At 49.2% G+C, this 15,129-nt stretch overlaps 1 long non-coding RNA gene across 1 annotated transcript in view; it reads left to right on the top strand.

The window, feature by feature from the left end:
- Window positions 1–14,673, top strand: part of LOC127007363 (uncharacterized) — a 115,651-nt gene extending 100,978 nt beyond the window's left edge. Inside the window, exon 3 of the long non-coding RNA XR_007760213.1 lies at window positions 13,403–14,673. This is a non-coding gene — a long non-coding RNA (uncharacterized LOC127007363). The remainder of the gene's footprint in view (window positions 1–13,402) is intronic.
- Window positions 14,674–15,129: the final 456 nt, after the last annotated feature.

Raw genomic sequence — 15,129 nt, 5'->3', positions numbered from 1 at the left:
AACCTTCCCCATCCACCAGTCCCATTACCAACCCTTCCCTATCCACCAGTCCCATTACCAATCCTTCCCTATCCACCAGTCCCATTACCAATCCTTCCCTATCCACCAGTCCCATTACCAACCCTTCCCTATCCACCAGTCCCATTACCAATCCTTCCCTATCCACCAGTCCCATTACCAACCCTTCCCCATCCACCAGTCCCATTACCAATCCTTCCCTATCCACCAGTCCCATTACCAATCCTTCCCTATCCACCAGTCCCACACCAACCCTTCCCCATCCACCAGTCCCATTACCAACCCTTCCCCATCCACCAGTCCCACCACCAGTCCCATTACCAATCCTTCCCCATCCACCAGTCCCATATCCACCAGTCCCATTACCAATCCTTCCCCTATCCACCAGTCCCATTACCAATCCTTCCCCATCCACCAGTCCCATTACCAACCCTTCCCCATCCACCAGTCCCATTACCAATCCTTTCCCTATCCACCAGTCCAATTACCAATCCTTCCCCTATCCACCAGTCCCCTTACCAATCCTTCCCTATCCACCAGTCCCATTACCAACCCTTCCCTATCCACCAGTCCCATTACCAATCCTTCCCTATCCACCAGTCCCATTACCAATCCTTCCCTATCCACCAGTCCCATTACCAACCCTTCCCTATCCACCAGTCCCATTACCAATCCTTCCCCATCCACCAGTCCCATTACCAACCTTCCCCTATCCACCAGTCCCACCAATCCTTCCCCATCCACCAGTCCCATTACCAATCCTTCCCTATCCACCAGTCCCATTACCAATCCTTCCCCATCCACCAGTCCCATTACCAACCCTTCCCCCATCCACCAGTCCCATTACCTATCCTTCGCCTATCCACCAGTCCCATTACCAACCCTTCCCTTATCCACCAGTCCCATTACCAATCCTTCCCCTATCCACCAGTCCCATTACCAACCCTTCCCCTATCCACCAGTCCCATTACCAATCCTTCCCCAAACCACCAGTCCCATAACCAATCCTACCCAGATCCACCAGTCCCAGTACCAACCCTCCCCATCCACCAGTCCCATTACCCTTCCCTATCCACCAGTCCCATTACCAACCCTTCCCTATCCACCAGTCCCATTACCAACCCTTCCCTATCCACCAGTCCCATTACCAATCCTTCCCTATCCACCAGTCCCATTACCAATCCTTCCCTATCCACCAGTCCCATTACCAATCCTTCCCCATCCACCAGTCCCATTACCAATCCTTCCCTATCCACCAGTCCCATTACCAATCCTTCCCCATCCACCAGTCCCATTACCAATCCTTCCCTATCCACCAGTCCCATTACCAACCTTCCCCATCCACCAGTCCCATTACCAATCCTTCCCTATCCACCAGTCCCATTACCAACTCTTCCCCATCCACCAGTCCCATTACCAACCCTTCCCCTATCCACCAGTCCCATTACCAATCCTTCCCCTATCCACCAGTCCCATTACCAATCCTTTCCCTATCCACCAGTCCCATTACCAACCCTTCCCCTATCCACCAGTCCCATTACCAATCCTTCCCCTATCCACCAGTCCCATTACCAATCCGCCGCTATCCACCAGTCCCATTACCAACCCTTCCCTATCCACCAGTCCCATTACCAATCCTTCCCTATCCACCAGTCCCATTACCAACCTTCCCTATCCACCAGTCCCATTACCAACCCTTCCCTATCCACCAGTCCCATTACCAATCCTTCCCTATCCACCAGTCCCATTACCAACCCTTCCCCATCCACCAGTCCCATTACCAATCCTTCCCTATCCACCAGTCCCATTACCAACCTTCCCTATCCACCAGTCCCATTACCAACCCTTCCCTATCCACCAGTCCCATTACCAATCCTTCCCTATCCACCAGTCCCATTACCAACCCTTCCCCATCCACCAGTCCCATTACCAACCCTTCCCCATCCACCAGTCCCATTACCAACCCTTCCCTATCCACCAGTCCCATTACCAATCCTTCCCCATCCACCAGTCCCATTACCAACCCTTCCCCATCCACCAGTCCCATTACCAATCCTTCCCCATCCACCAGTCCCATTACCAATCCTTCCCCATCCACCAGTCCCATTACCAACCCTTCCCCTATCCACCAGTCCCATTACCAATCCTTCCCTATCCACCAGTCCCATTACCAATCCTTCCCCATCCACCAGTCCCATTACCAATCCTTCCCCCTTTCCACCAGTCCCATTACCAACACTGCCCCTATCCACCAGTCCCATTACCAATCCTTCCCCATCCACCAGTCCCATTACCAATCCTTCCCTATCCACCAGTCCCATTACCAACCTTCCCTATCCACCAGTCCCATTACCAATCCTTCCCCATCCACCAGTCCCATTACCAATCCTTCCCCATCCACCAGTCCCATTACCAATCCTTCCCCATCCACCAGTCCCATTACCAATCCTTCCCTATCCACCAGTCCCATTACCAACCCTTCCCTATCCACCAGTCCCATTACCAAGCCTTCCCCAATCCACCAGACCCATTACCAATCCTTCCCCTATCCACCAGTCCCATTATCAATCCTTCCCCATCCACCAGTCCCATTACCAACCCTTCCCTATCCACCAGTCCCATTACCAACCCTTCCCCTATCCACCAGTCCCATTACCAATCCTTCCCTATCCACCAGTCCCATTACCAATCCTTCCCTATCCACCAGTCCCATTACCAATCCTTCCCCTATCCACCAGTCCCATTACCAACCCTTCCCTATCCACCAGTCCCATTACCAATCCTTCCCTATCCACCAGTCCCATTACCAACCTTCCCCTATCCACCAGTCCCATTACCAACCCTTCCCCATTCCACCAGTCCCATTACCAATCCTTCCCCTATCCACCAGTCCCATTACCAACCCTTCCCCATCCACCAGTCCCATTACCAATCCTTCCCCATCCACCAGTCCCATTACCAACCCTTCCCCATCCACCAGTCCCATTACCAATCCTTCCCTATCCACCAGTCCCATTACCAATCCTTCCCTATCCACCAGTCCCATTACCAATCTTCCCCATCCACCAGTCCCATTACCAATCCTTCCCTATCCACCAGTCCCATTACCAATCCTTATCCACCAGTCCCATTACCAACCCTTCCCTATCCACCAGTCCCATTACCAATCCTTCCCCATCCACCAGTCCCATTACCAATCCTTCCCTATCCACCAGTCCCATTACCAACCCTTCCCCATCCACCAGTCCCATTACCAATCCTTCCCCTATCCACCAGTCCCATTACCAACCCTTCCCCATCCACCAGTCCCATTACCAACCCTTCCCTATCCACCAGTCCCATTACCAACCCTTCCCTATCCACCAGTCCCATTACCAATCCTTCCCCATCCACCAGTCCCATTACCAACCCTTCCCCATCCACCAGTCCCATTACCAATCCTTCCCCATCCACCAGTCCCATTACCAACCCTTCCCTATCCACCAGTCCCATTACCAATCCTTCCCCATCCACCAGTCCCATTACCAATCCTTCCCCATCCACCAGTCCCATTACCAACCCTTCCCCATCCACCAGTCCCATTACCAACCCTTCCCTATCCACCAGTCCCATTACCAACCCTTCCCCATCCACCAGTCCCATTACCAACCCTTCCCTATCCACCAGTCCCATTACCAATCCTTCCCCATCCACCAGTCCCATTACCAACCCTTCCCTATCCACCAGTCCCATTACCAATCCTTCCCCATCCACCAGTCCCATTACCAATCCTTCCCTATCCACCAGTCCCATTACCAATCCTTCCCCATCCACCAGTCCCATTACCAATCCTTCCCCATCCACCAGTCCCATTACCAATCCTTCCCCATCCACCAGTCCCATTACCAATCCTTCCCTATCCACCAATACGATTACTAACCCTTCCCTTATCCACCAGTCCCATTACGAACCCCTCCCCTATCCACCAATCCCATTACCAACCCTTCCCCTATCCACCAGTCCCATTACCAATCCTTCCCCTATCCACCAGTCCCATTACCAACCCTTCCCCTATCCACCAGTCCCATTACCAATCCTTCCCCTATCCACCAGTCCCATTACCAACCCTTCCCCTATCCACCAGTCCCATTACCAATCCTTCCCCTATCCACCAGTCCCATTACCAATCCTTCCTCTATCCACCATTTCCATTACCAACCCTTCCCCTATCCACCAGTCCCATTACCAACCCTTCCCCTATCCACCAGCGCATTAGTCCCATTACCAACCCTTCCCCTATCCACCAGTCCCATTACCAACCCTTTCCCTATCCGCCAGTCCCATTACCAACCCTTCCCCTATTCACCAGTCCCATTACCAATCCTTCCCCTATCCACCAGTCCCATTACCAACCCTTCCCCTATCCACTAGTCCTATTACCAATCCTTCCCCTATCCACCAGTCCCATTACCAACCCTTACCCTATCCACCAGTCCCATTACCAACTCTTCCCCTATCCACCAGTCCCATTACCAGCTTTTCCCCTATCCACCAGTCCCATCACCAATCCTTCCCCTATCCACCAGTCCCATTACCAGTTCTTCCCCTATCCACCAGTCCCATTACCAACCCTTCCCCTATCCACCAGTCCCATTACCAACCCTTCCCTATCCACCAGTCTCATTACCAATCCTTCCCCTATCCACCAGTCCCATTACCAACCCTTCCCCCATCCACCAGTCCCATTACCAACCCTTCCCATATCCACCAGTCCCATTACCAATCCTTCCCTTATCCACCAGTCCCATTACCAACCCTTCCCCTATCCAACAGTCCCATTACCAATCCCTCCCCTATCCACCAGTCCCATTACCAACCCTTCCCCTATCCACCAGTCCCATTACCAGCTTTTCCCCTATCCACCAGTCCCATCACCAACCCTTCCCCTATCCACCAGTCCCATTACCAATCCTTCTCCTATCCACCAGTCCCATTAACAATCCTTTCCCTATCCACCATTCCCATTACCAACCCTTCCCCTATTCACCATTCCTATTACCAACCCTTCCCCTATTCACCTGTCCCATTACCAATCCTTCCCCTATCCACCAGTCCCATTACCAAGCCTTCCCCTATCCACCAGTCCCATTACCAATCCTTCCCCTATCTACCAGTCCCATTACCAACCCTTCCCCTATCCACCAGTCCCATTACCAATCCTTACCCTATCCACCAGTCCCATTACCAACCCTTCCCCTATCCACCAGTCCCATTACCAATCGTTCCCCTATCCACCAGTCCCATTACCAACCCTTCCCCTATCCACCAGAGCCATTACCAACCCTTCCCCTATCCACCAGTCCCATTACCAACCCTTCAACTATCCACCAGCGCATTAGTCCCATTACCAACCCTTCCCCTATCCACCAGTCCCATTACCAACCCTTCCCCTATCCACCAGTCCCATTACCAACCCTTCCCCTATCCACCAGTCCCATTACCAATCCTTCCCCTATCCACCAGTCCCATTACCAACCCTTCCCGTATCCACCAGTCCTATTACCAATCCTTCCCCTGTCCACCAGTCCCATTACCAACCCTTACCCTATCCACCAGTCCCATTACCAACTCTTCCCCTATCCACCAGTCCCATTACCAGCTTTTCCCCTATCCACCAGTCCCATCACCAATCCTTCCCCTATCCACCAGTCCCATTACCAGTTCTTCCCCTATCCACCAGTCCCATTACCAACCCTTCTCCTATCCACCAGTCCCATTACCAACCCTTCCCTATCCACCAGTCTCATTACCAATCCTTCCCCTATCCACCAGTCCCATTACCAACCCTTCCCCCATCCACCAGTCCCATTACCAACCCTTCCCATATCCACCAGTCCCATTACCAATCCTTCCCTTATCCAGCAGTTCCATTACCAACCCTTCCCCTATCCAACAGTCCCATTATCAATCCCTACCCTATCCACCAGTCCCATTACCAACCCTTCCCCTATCCACCAGTCCCATTACCAGCTTTTCCCCTATCCACCAGTCCCATCACCAACCCTTCCCCTATCCACCAGTCCCATTACCAATCCTTCTCCTATCCACCAGTCCCATTAACAATCCTTTCCCTATCCACCATTCCCATTACCAACCCTTCCCCTATCCACCATTCCCATTACCAACCCTTCCCCTATCCACCAGTCCCATTACCAATCCTTCCCCTGTCCACCAGTCCCATTACCAAGCCTTCCCCTATCCACCAGTCCCATTACCAATCCTTCCCTTATCCACCAGTCCCATTACCAACCCTTCCCCTATCCACCAGTCCCATTACCAATCCTTACCCTATACACCAGTCCCATTACCAACCCTTCCCCTATCCACCAGTCCCATTACTAATCGTTCCCCTATCCACCAGTCCCATTACCAACCCTTCCCCTATCCACCAGACCCATTACCAACCCTTCCCCTATCCACCAGTCCCATTACCAATCCTTCCCCTATCCACCAGTCCCATTACCAACCCTTCCCCTATTCACCAGTCCCATTACCAATCCTTCCCCTATCCACTAGTCCCATTACCAATTCTTCCCCTATCCACCAGTCCCATTACGAATCCTTCCCCTATCCACCAGTCCCATTACCAACCCCTCCCCTATCCACATGTCCCATTACCAATCCTTCCCCTATCCACTAGTCCCATTACCAACCCTTCCCCTATCCACCAGTCCCATTACCAATCCTTCCCCTATCCACCAGTCCCATTACCAACTCTTCCCCTATCCACCAGTCCCATTACGAACCCTTCCCCTATCCTCCAGTCCCATTACCAATCCTTCCCCTATCCACCAGTCCCATTATCAATCCTTTCCCTATCCACCAGTCCCATTACCAACTCTTCCCCTATCCACCAGTCCCATTACCAACCCTTCCCCTATCCACCAGTTCCAATACCAATCCTTCCCCTATCCACCAGTCCCATTACCAATCCTTCCCCTATCCACCAGTCCCATTACCAATCCTTCCCCTATCCACCAGTCCCATTACTAACCCTTCCCCTATCCACCATTCTCATTACCAATCCTTCCCCTATCCACCAGTTGCATTACCAACCCTTCCCCTGTCCACTATTCCAATTACAAACCTTTCCCCTCTCCAGCATTCCCATAACCAACTCTTCCACTGTCCACCAGTCCTATTACCAACCATTCCCCTATGCAACAGTCTCATTACCAACCCTTCCCTTCTCCACCAGGACCATTACCAGTCCTTCCCGTATCCATTAGTCCCATTACCAATTCTTCCCCAATCCACCAGCCCCATTACCAACGGTTTCCCTCTCCACCAGTCCCATTAACAATCCTTCCCCTATCTTCTAGTCCCATTACCCATTAGCGCTGATGTCATCTTCAAACTTTACTTAGCACTAGTTAGACCTCATCTCGATTATGCAGTTCATTTCTGGTCCCCCTACTATAGAATGGATATCAAGATGTTAGAATCTGTACAGAGGAGGATGACAAAGATGATTCAGGTGTTGAGAAACTTGCCTTATGAAGACAGGCTGAAGCATTTAAATCTACACTCTCTGTAAAGGCGAAGCTTTCGAGGAGACTTGATTGAAATCTGTAAATTGATGAAGGGCTTTAATAAAGGGCATAATAAGATTTTGATTGTAAAAGAGCCAGGTAGGACGCGTAGGAATCGTTTTAAGTTAGACAAATTCAGATTCAACAAAGACATAGGCAAGATTTGGTTCACCAATAGAGTGGTAGATGAATAGAACAGGCTTGGGAGCCATGTTGTGGGTGCCAATACCATAGATACATTCAAGAAAAGGTTAGATAAATCCATGGATGGTGAGGTAAGGTGGGGTTGGGTGTACAGGAGCTGCCTTTTATAGGCCAACCGGCCTCTTGCAAACTCCTTACGTTCTTATGTTCTTCCCCTATCCACCTGTGTCATTACCAGTTCTTCCCCTCTCCTCCAGTCCCACATAGGTACACACACACAGTCAGTTCTCCCGCATGGCTCGTCTCTGGTCCCTCTCTCTTTTCTTGCCCTCTTACCCGCCTCGCCTCGCCTTGGAGTATATCGCCGCGAATAGCACAGCACCTGGATAATTTACCGTCACCAATAGCAGTAATAACCATGATCTCTCTTTGTCACCTGCCGTCCTCAGCTTCTCTATTATGCCTTCTCCGCCGCTCTCTGTCATCCCTCTCCCCCTTACCCCCACACCGCATCCCTCCACGCCTACTTTTCCCTCCCTCCTCCACGTCCCCTCCTCCTCGTACCCCTCCTCGTCCCACAGACAATACGGCACCAATTTCATGTTTTGATTCAGTAATGTCGGGCTAGCTCACCTTTGGACGTGTTATCAAGGGAATTGCTCCTTTAATTGCGAGGGACACCTTACCTGTGCCTAATGACTTGAGGTGTGAGAGAGGAAAAGAGCATGTGTGTGGTGGGGAGGGAGGGTCGTCTTGCCATAGGAGTGTGTGGGTCGTGTTCCTGGTAAGTATTTTCTATTTTTCGGTTGGGCAAGAAGTGCAAGGCGAGTGGGTGTCCGTTCCTTCGCTTTAACGACTTCTGAGGATCCTATTACGTTGTTTTCCGTGTAGCTGCCTCTTAATAACTATTGCACCTCCTTCTCCTCCTAATCTTCCTCCTTCAACTCATCCTCCTCTATTTTCTTCTCTGTCTTCACCTCCACCTGCTCCTTCTGCGTGTGTTTCGTTGTATTGTGTGATTTCGTTGAAGTTCTTGCGGGAGTCCTCCAAGGGGCGTTGCCGTGGCCCTGGGTGTTTTCTTGGCCCGGTGGATGCTGCCTCGAGTTATAGACTAATGTTGGCCAGTTCACTTGTGTCGCCTCTATAAGGAAAACATCGCTTGTATTTCTTCTTTTTTACTATTATGATTTTTTTTGTGGGGGTAATGGAAGCTATTTTTGGCGTGTGGCTAGTGTGTTTTGTGTGTGTGTGTGTGTGTGTGTGTGTGTGTGTGTGTGTGTGTGTGTGTGTGTGTGTGTGTGTGTGTGTTCGTTGTCATTTTTATATTGTAGTATGTTGATATATGGAATTCAGAGTCGCATTCTTTTGTCATCACCGTCAAACATCACCTTTCATCACCACCACCACCACCAAAGTTAGCATTACCATCATAGCTCACCTCCAGTCATACCGCCACCACAACCAATCCTATCAACTACCATTGCACTAACCACCACGATCATCATAAACACCACCATCCACTACCACCGAAGCTATTCCTTCATCAGTGTTCATCTACACCCCCCTCCAACCCCGCAGCAAACCACTGTACAACCACTCCTACCAAAACCACTACCGCAACATGCAACCTCAACCACCACTACACTGACCACCAAAATCATTATAACCATCACCACTACCACAACCCTACTGTTGTTCAACGTCACAACCACCATCCGAATCTCTTTTAGTCCCCCACCACCACCACCACACACACACACTCTTCCCCTCCCTTCAACCCGAGCATCAAACAAAAAACAAAAACAGAAGCAGCAGAGGCAAGCTAACATGCACTATATTAGAATTTAATGTAACGTGCCAGTCGCTACGTTGCTTTTTCCTGCTGGTGGTGGCGGCGGCGTAATTGATACAAGCCGAGCGGGATGTGTACAAACGGAATGATATTTAGGTTATTTCAAATGAAGATCACGTTTAATGCAAGGTTTCGCTGGTACCTGACGCTCGCTTAACTGTACCTGGCGGCTGTGTCTACCTGGTGTGTGAGATGGCGAGGAGGCGAGGTGTGCTGCGGCGGCGGGGTGAGGACGAAGAAGAGGAGGAATAAAAAAGATGAAGAAGAAGATTAAGAGGAGGAGTTATAAAAAGAAGATGAAAAAGAAGATAAAGAAGATGAGGAAAAAGAAGAAGCAGGAGAAGAAGAAAAAGAGGAAGAAGAGTAATGATAATAGTGATACTACTACTACTACTGATAATAATAATAATAATAATAATAATAATAATAATAATAATAATAATAGTAATAATAATAATAACAATAATAATAATGATAATAATAATAATAATAATAATAATAATAATAATAATAATAATAATAATAATAATAATAATAATAATAACAATAATAATAATGACTATTACTGCCACTACTACTTAAAAAAATGATCATACTAATAATAATAATAATAATAATAATAATAATAATAATAATAATAATAAGAAGAAGAAGAAGAAGAAGAAGAAGAAGAAGAAGAAGAAGAAGAAAAAAATGAAGAAAAATAAGAGGGAGGAGGAGGAGGAGGAGGAGGAGGAGGAGGAGAGGAAAGAAATGGAAAGGAATAAGTAAAGATACAGTTAAAAGAAGACGAAGAAGAAGGAAAAGAAAAAGGAAAAAATACAAAAAGTCTTAAGTTGATTCTGAAAACTCTTGCCATATGGACTTTTTAACATTTTAACTCCAAGATCAGTTAATTGGGCAATAATATTAGCCACTGACAACATCCCCGCCTCGATATTGGAGGAACATTCGTTAGATTCCATAAACTATTAACAAGAGCTAAATCTACTGACTTCCTGAATATGTTGGGTAATGGGCCACTGAGTACCTCTTTGCATTCCTTCAGGAGGAGGAGGAGGTCTGGGAAAGGGTTAGGAGGAGGGGGAGGGAGACGGGGAGATCCTTTAAGTTGGCGGCTTAATGACTGTCGTGATTGTGGTCGTTTTTGCCGTCGGGATGACCATGATCTTCCCGTTGGCGATAATTGGCGCGGATCACAGTAATCTCTTTTATTGATAGTTTATCGTTCATCTGGCGGTGCGCGCGACGCTATAATAGGAGGTTGCCCATCGCGCGATGTTTGTGTCTCGTTCGATGTAATAAAATCAACTCACATTAGAATAAACTTGATCAGGAACTCGGTCATAAACATTTAATTAAGATCTGTCTGCGGGCAAAGATCACTTACTGCTATGGGAAGGGTGAAGGGAGAGAGGCAGGGAGGAAGGCAGCGGTGAGGAGCTCCTTGCCGGCAACAGGTGTGAGGCAGGTAGGCATTTAACTCTTAATCCTTTATTCACAAAGGTAATGGTTTCAACGCGCTGTCTCCCGGCGAGGACGTAATGTAGATTATTGGCAGTTTACTTTGTTCGCTCCCTCAACTTTGCTATTGAAAAGCCAACCTCCACTTGTAAAGCCGCGAATTAGTGCCGAGACGTGGCCCAGCTGGTGGTGGCGGCGGTGAAGGGAGGGTGATGGCTGTGAGGTTGGAGCAAGGGAGTGCAGGCTTAGGGATTAGAAGCAGCTCTGGTAAACAGGCGGCTGCATGTTTTATACGGGCTGGCAGTACAAATTTGCGCACTTCGAGTGAATCTTTGTATATGTAACCGTCAGCGACAGGCTCGTGCTGTTCAGGCGACTGTGGTGACAGGTGTAAAACGCTGACTGACGCAGCGCAGTGGCCACGGTATGTGGTGTGGTGCGGTACGAATCCAAGGATGGCAAAAGTACTGTTCAATACTACGATACGATATTGTACGATATTGTTCTCGAGGTTCGGTACAGAAGTACGCCTTGAGTTTCGTGCACTATTTGCACACTCTTGATACTTTTTTTGCCAAGGTGAAACAGCCTGGCGTTTGGTTGGAACCCTCAAGCTCTTTATGCTAGTGCCAGGTAGATAGGGAAAGTTAGAGACTTTGGTGATGGATGCGCGTGAGCTGAACTTTCATTCTATGAATCGCGGTGTGCATGAGGTGTAGCGTATCAGTACAGACTCTCAATATCAGTACAGACAGTACAGTCACGCGGAACATTAGCAGCCTGACGCTCAGCACTGTGATGCAGACTCACAGATCCTACCAGACCTTCACACAAACGGACCTATCAGATTCAGAGAACTGAACATTTGTTTCACTGCACTGCACTGTCACTTCCAGTGATGCAAGCCTGTGTGGACCTTTAGCGGCTTACGATATATACTAAATGAAACGACATATGAACAACAAATAAGCCTTGTGGCTGATATAATTGATGCCTTAATGATGTTGGGCTGAAACACAATAGGGTCTACTTTGTTCTTTATGAAAAATCGAGTAATGAAATGTTATCCTTGTTGTAACTGACAGTTTATTGATTATTAAACAAAACTATAATATAAATTTCATTAAAATGACTTTATTTTTTATTTTTAGTGTTTTGTATGTCTAACGTTATGACAAACTTAAATACATATTAAGTATATGTAACATATATATGTTACTTTTTAAGTCTTGTATGCAAGAATAAAAATTATGATGGGATATCTAAGCGTACCAGCTCAGTATGAATGTGTTATCACGGTACTCTACTAAATAGTTATGGTAGAATATTTTTTCGCTTCAGGAACTTAGTACGATAATCACTGGTTCTGTACAGTGCTACTACATGCCGTGGCAGGGGCTGCCACTGCTTGTCTCTGCTGCTATTGCGCCTCCTCAGCAGGGGCGGCGTCCTTGTGCCTACACGGTGCCTGAGAGTCCACACGGCGGTACCATCACCACCGCTGCTGCGCACCAACGCCACCATAACAGGTACAGTGATGGATGGTCGTGGACACAAATGAACCTCCACGCCCTGGTCGGCGGCCCCACAAGGCGGCGCATCAAGCTGATGCGCCGCCTGATGGCGGTTCCAGTCTCAGCACAAACACACCTTGATTAGCCGGGCAATTACTACTCATCATAACACCTACCTACCCGGCCTCGCAGGTTACAAAAAAAAAATTGACCAGCCGCCGCCACCCTTCTCTCTGGCCGCCCTGTCACGGCCAAAGGTGCCCCGCCAGGCTCCTCTCCGAAGACGGCTCAGGGAGTGGCGCCCTTAACATGTCTTGCCGCGAATGTTTGTGTGAGTTGTCAGTGTCACTGGTTAGTATCGGTGGTGAGCGTTTCCCTGGTGAGGGTGCAGCTTCGGGTGCCGCGGCGGCAGGCCAGGCTAGCGCCTCCCTCTGTGCAGTGTCACGCCTCCAACATTCCCGGCATAGCGAAGATTGGCAACCCTCCCCGCGCGGGCTGATGGCGTCTCTGTCTCTATTATTTGTGTTTTGGGGGCTTGATGAGACTCCTGTAGTCTCTTGCCAGACCCCGAGTGGCCGATGTGGCCAGGGTGGGAGGAAGGGAAAGGAGGGTGTGAGGGAGTATTTCAGGAGGCCAAACTCCTCCCGCACTTGGCCCTTGTGTCACCTGCTCTTAACTTTAATACACACTTTAAGGAGTTGGCGTCACGAAACACTGAAGGCAAGTGTTCACACTTAACATATACTACAGCCTATCATAATTATCTTGTTTCAGTCGGTACTCTTCCATCAAAGCTTGTTAAAGTTTTTAGTTTTTCTTATGATCTTATTTTTCAACAGAAAAAAGCAAAACTTTTCGTCTGGAAGCAGTGATCCCAAAACTCGTCCGTTTGGCAGCAGTGACAGGCGAGTCGGAGGTCAATGATCAAGCATCTTCCCAGCACCCCGCGGGCCGCGCCTCAACAGGTCTCCAGCACCATTTTGAGGCCAGCGAGTCCCCGCATCCGCCACAAACCCCGCGTCAGCGATAAATGTACACCTGAAAAAAAAAAATCCTACCAAAATCAGCAGTTCCATTACTTATATTATCCGCACACCGGGCCCAGGGCGGTAAGGGGCAGATGGCATTCTCAGTGCTCCGTCAGGGCGGTCAGGAATGCTCAGGACACAGCCCCTGGAGACACCTGGGGAAAGCCAGGTAGTTTAAGGGGGGAGGGAGAGGTCGGTGTTACGATGCACTCGCTGGGAGGTCCTCAGACACGCCAGGAATGCATATGAGGACTAGGCGGAGCCCCGCCAGCCCGCCAGGAGCCTGTGGCCTCTCCTCTGGCGTGTTTCTCCCGCGGCAGACGCAGTGTCGCAGGTCCGTCACAGGGTACATGCACCTGCCACACTAGGGATGCCCCACAGGCCCGGCCAGAGGAAAAGAGACTAGAGCGCCTTGTAACCCGCCAGGCCCCGCGCTGCGTTCCTCTCCGGTGAGTTGTTTGAACGGCCTGCACGCCACGCCACGCCGCCGCCACTCCCGCGTCAGTCCCTAGCACGCGTCATACGCTCGTGGGACGAAAAAACGGCCTTCATGTGAACAGGTATTCTGAAAACAAACCCAGCTAGACGTGGCGCGGCCTCAGGAGGGAGCACTGGGCCAGGCCAATCATTGGCGGCATACACGGTGTCCCTCGTTGCTCCAGGTGGTGGCGGGAGACGCGGGAGAGGCGGTGGCCGAGGGACGGAGAGGGGGAGGGAGAAGGTGCAGCCGAGGGAGGTAATTGGTGGGAGGGGCGGCCACTGGTCCTCGTGCTGTTCCTAGAAGGGGACAAAGAGGGGCAGCAGCTGTTAGCCCTCCTGGTGGTCCCTGGCCCCTGCTGTCACTCCCTCTGTCGTCGCAGCCTCTGTATGAGGTGTCCCTGGCCCGCAGGTCTTGCCGCCACCCACCCACTTACCCAACCCTCTTTACCTTTCTCAAATCCTCTCGAAACGCTTACCTTTCCGCTCTCATCACGCTTATGGAAACTAAAATGCCTCAATATCTCTACACCTTCTACAAATCATTGCATACATTTCGGTTACATTTTCATTACCGTTATCTGAATCATCATCGGCATGAGTACGGTGTTTGCATAAGTGTTGGACGGCAGAAAAAAATAAAGGTTTCTAGTAATCGTTAAGCTCCTACAGCAAGGAGGCCTGGTGGAGAGGGCTTATATACCTAACTACGAATTAGTAAAATGATACATAATCAGTACAATGAAGAATATAATCCAATTTTCTCTCATCGTAGAAAAATATCTATAAAGAAAGTAATTCAAGTCAGTAACAATAATTTTCATTTGCAATTTTCTGCCCCTGTTTTTTTTTTTTTTTTTTTTTCGTCTGGAAATACTGAAAGGCCTTCACCTTGCATAAACTGTGCCTTTTTGCGCTAGAAAGTTTTATTCTTAATTTTAATTTTTTTTTACATATCTTCCTGATATTTTTAGCTCACATTTTGTTCTTCTCTCGTTGTTGTGCATTTGGAACACACTTATTTTATGTATGTATTTATTGTTTAAGTCCTTTCCGCTGCT

Source organism: Eriocheir sinensis, chromosome 35 (assembly GCF_024679095.1).
Source record: "Eriocheir sinensis breed Jianghai 21 chromosome 35, ASM2467909v1, whole genome shotgun sequence".
Taxonomy (NCBI): Eukaryota; Metazoa; Arthropoda; class Malacostraca; order Decapoda; family Varunidae; genus Eriocheir; species Eriocheir sinensis.
Note: the sequence above shows the minus strand (reverse complement) of the source record. Positions and strands in the feature narration are given on the sequence as shown.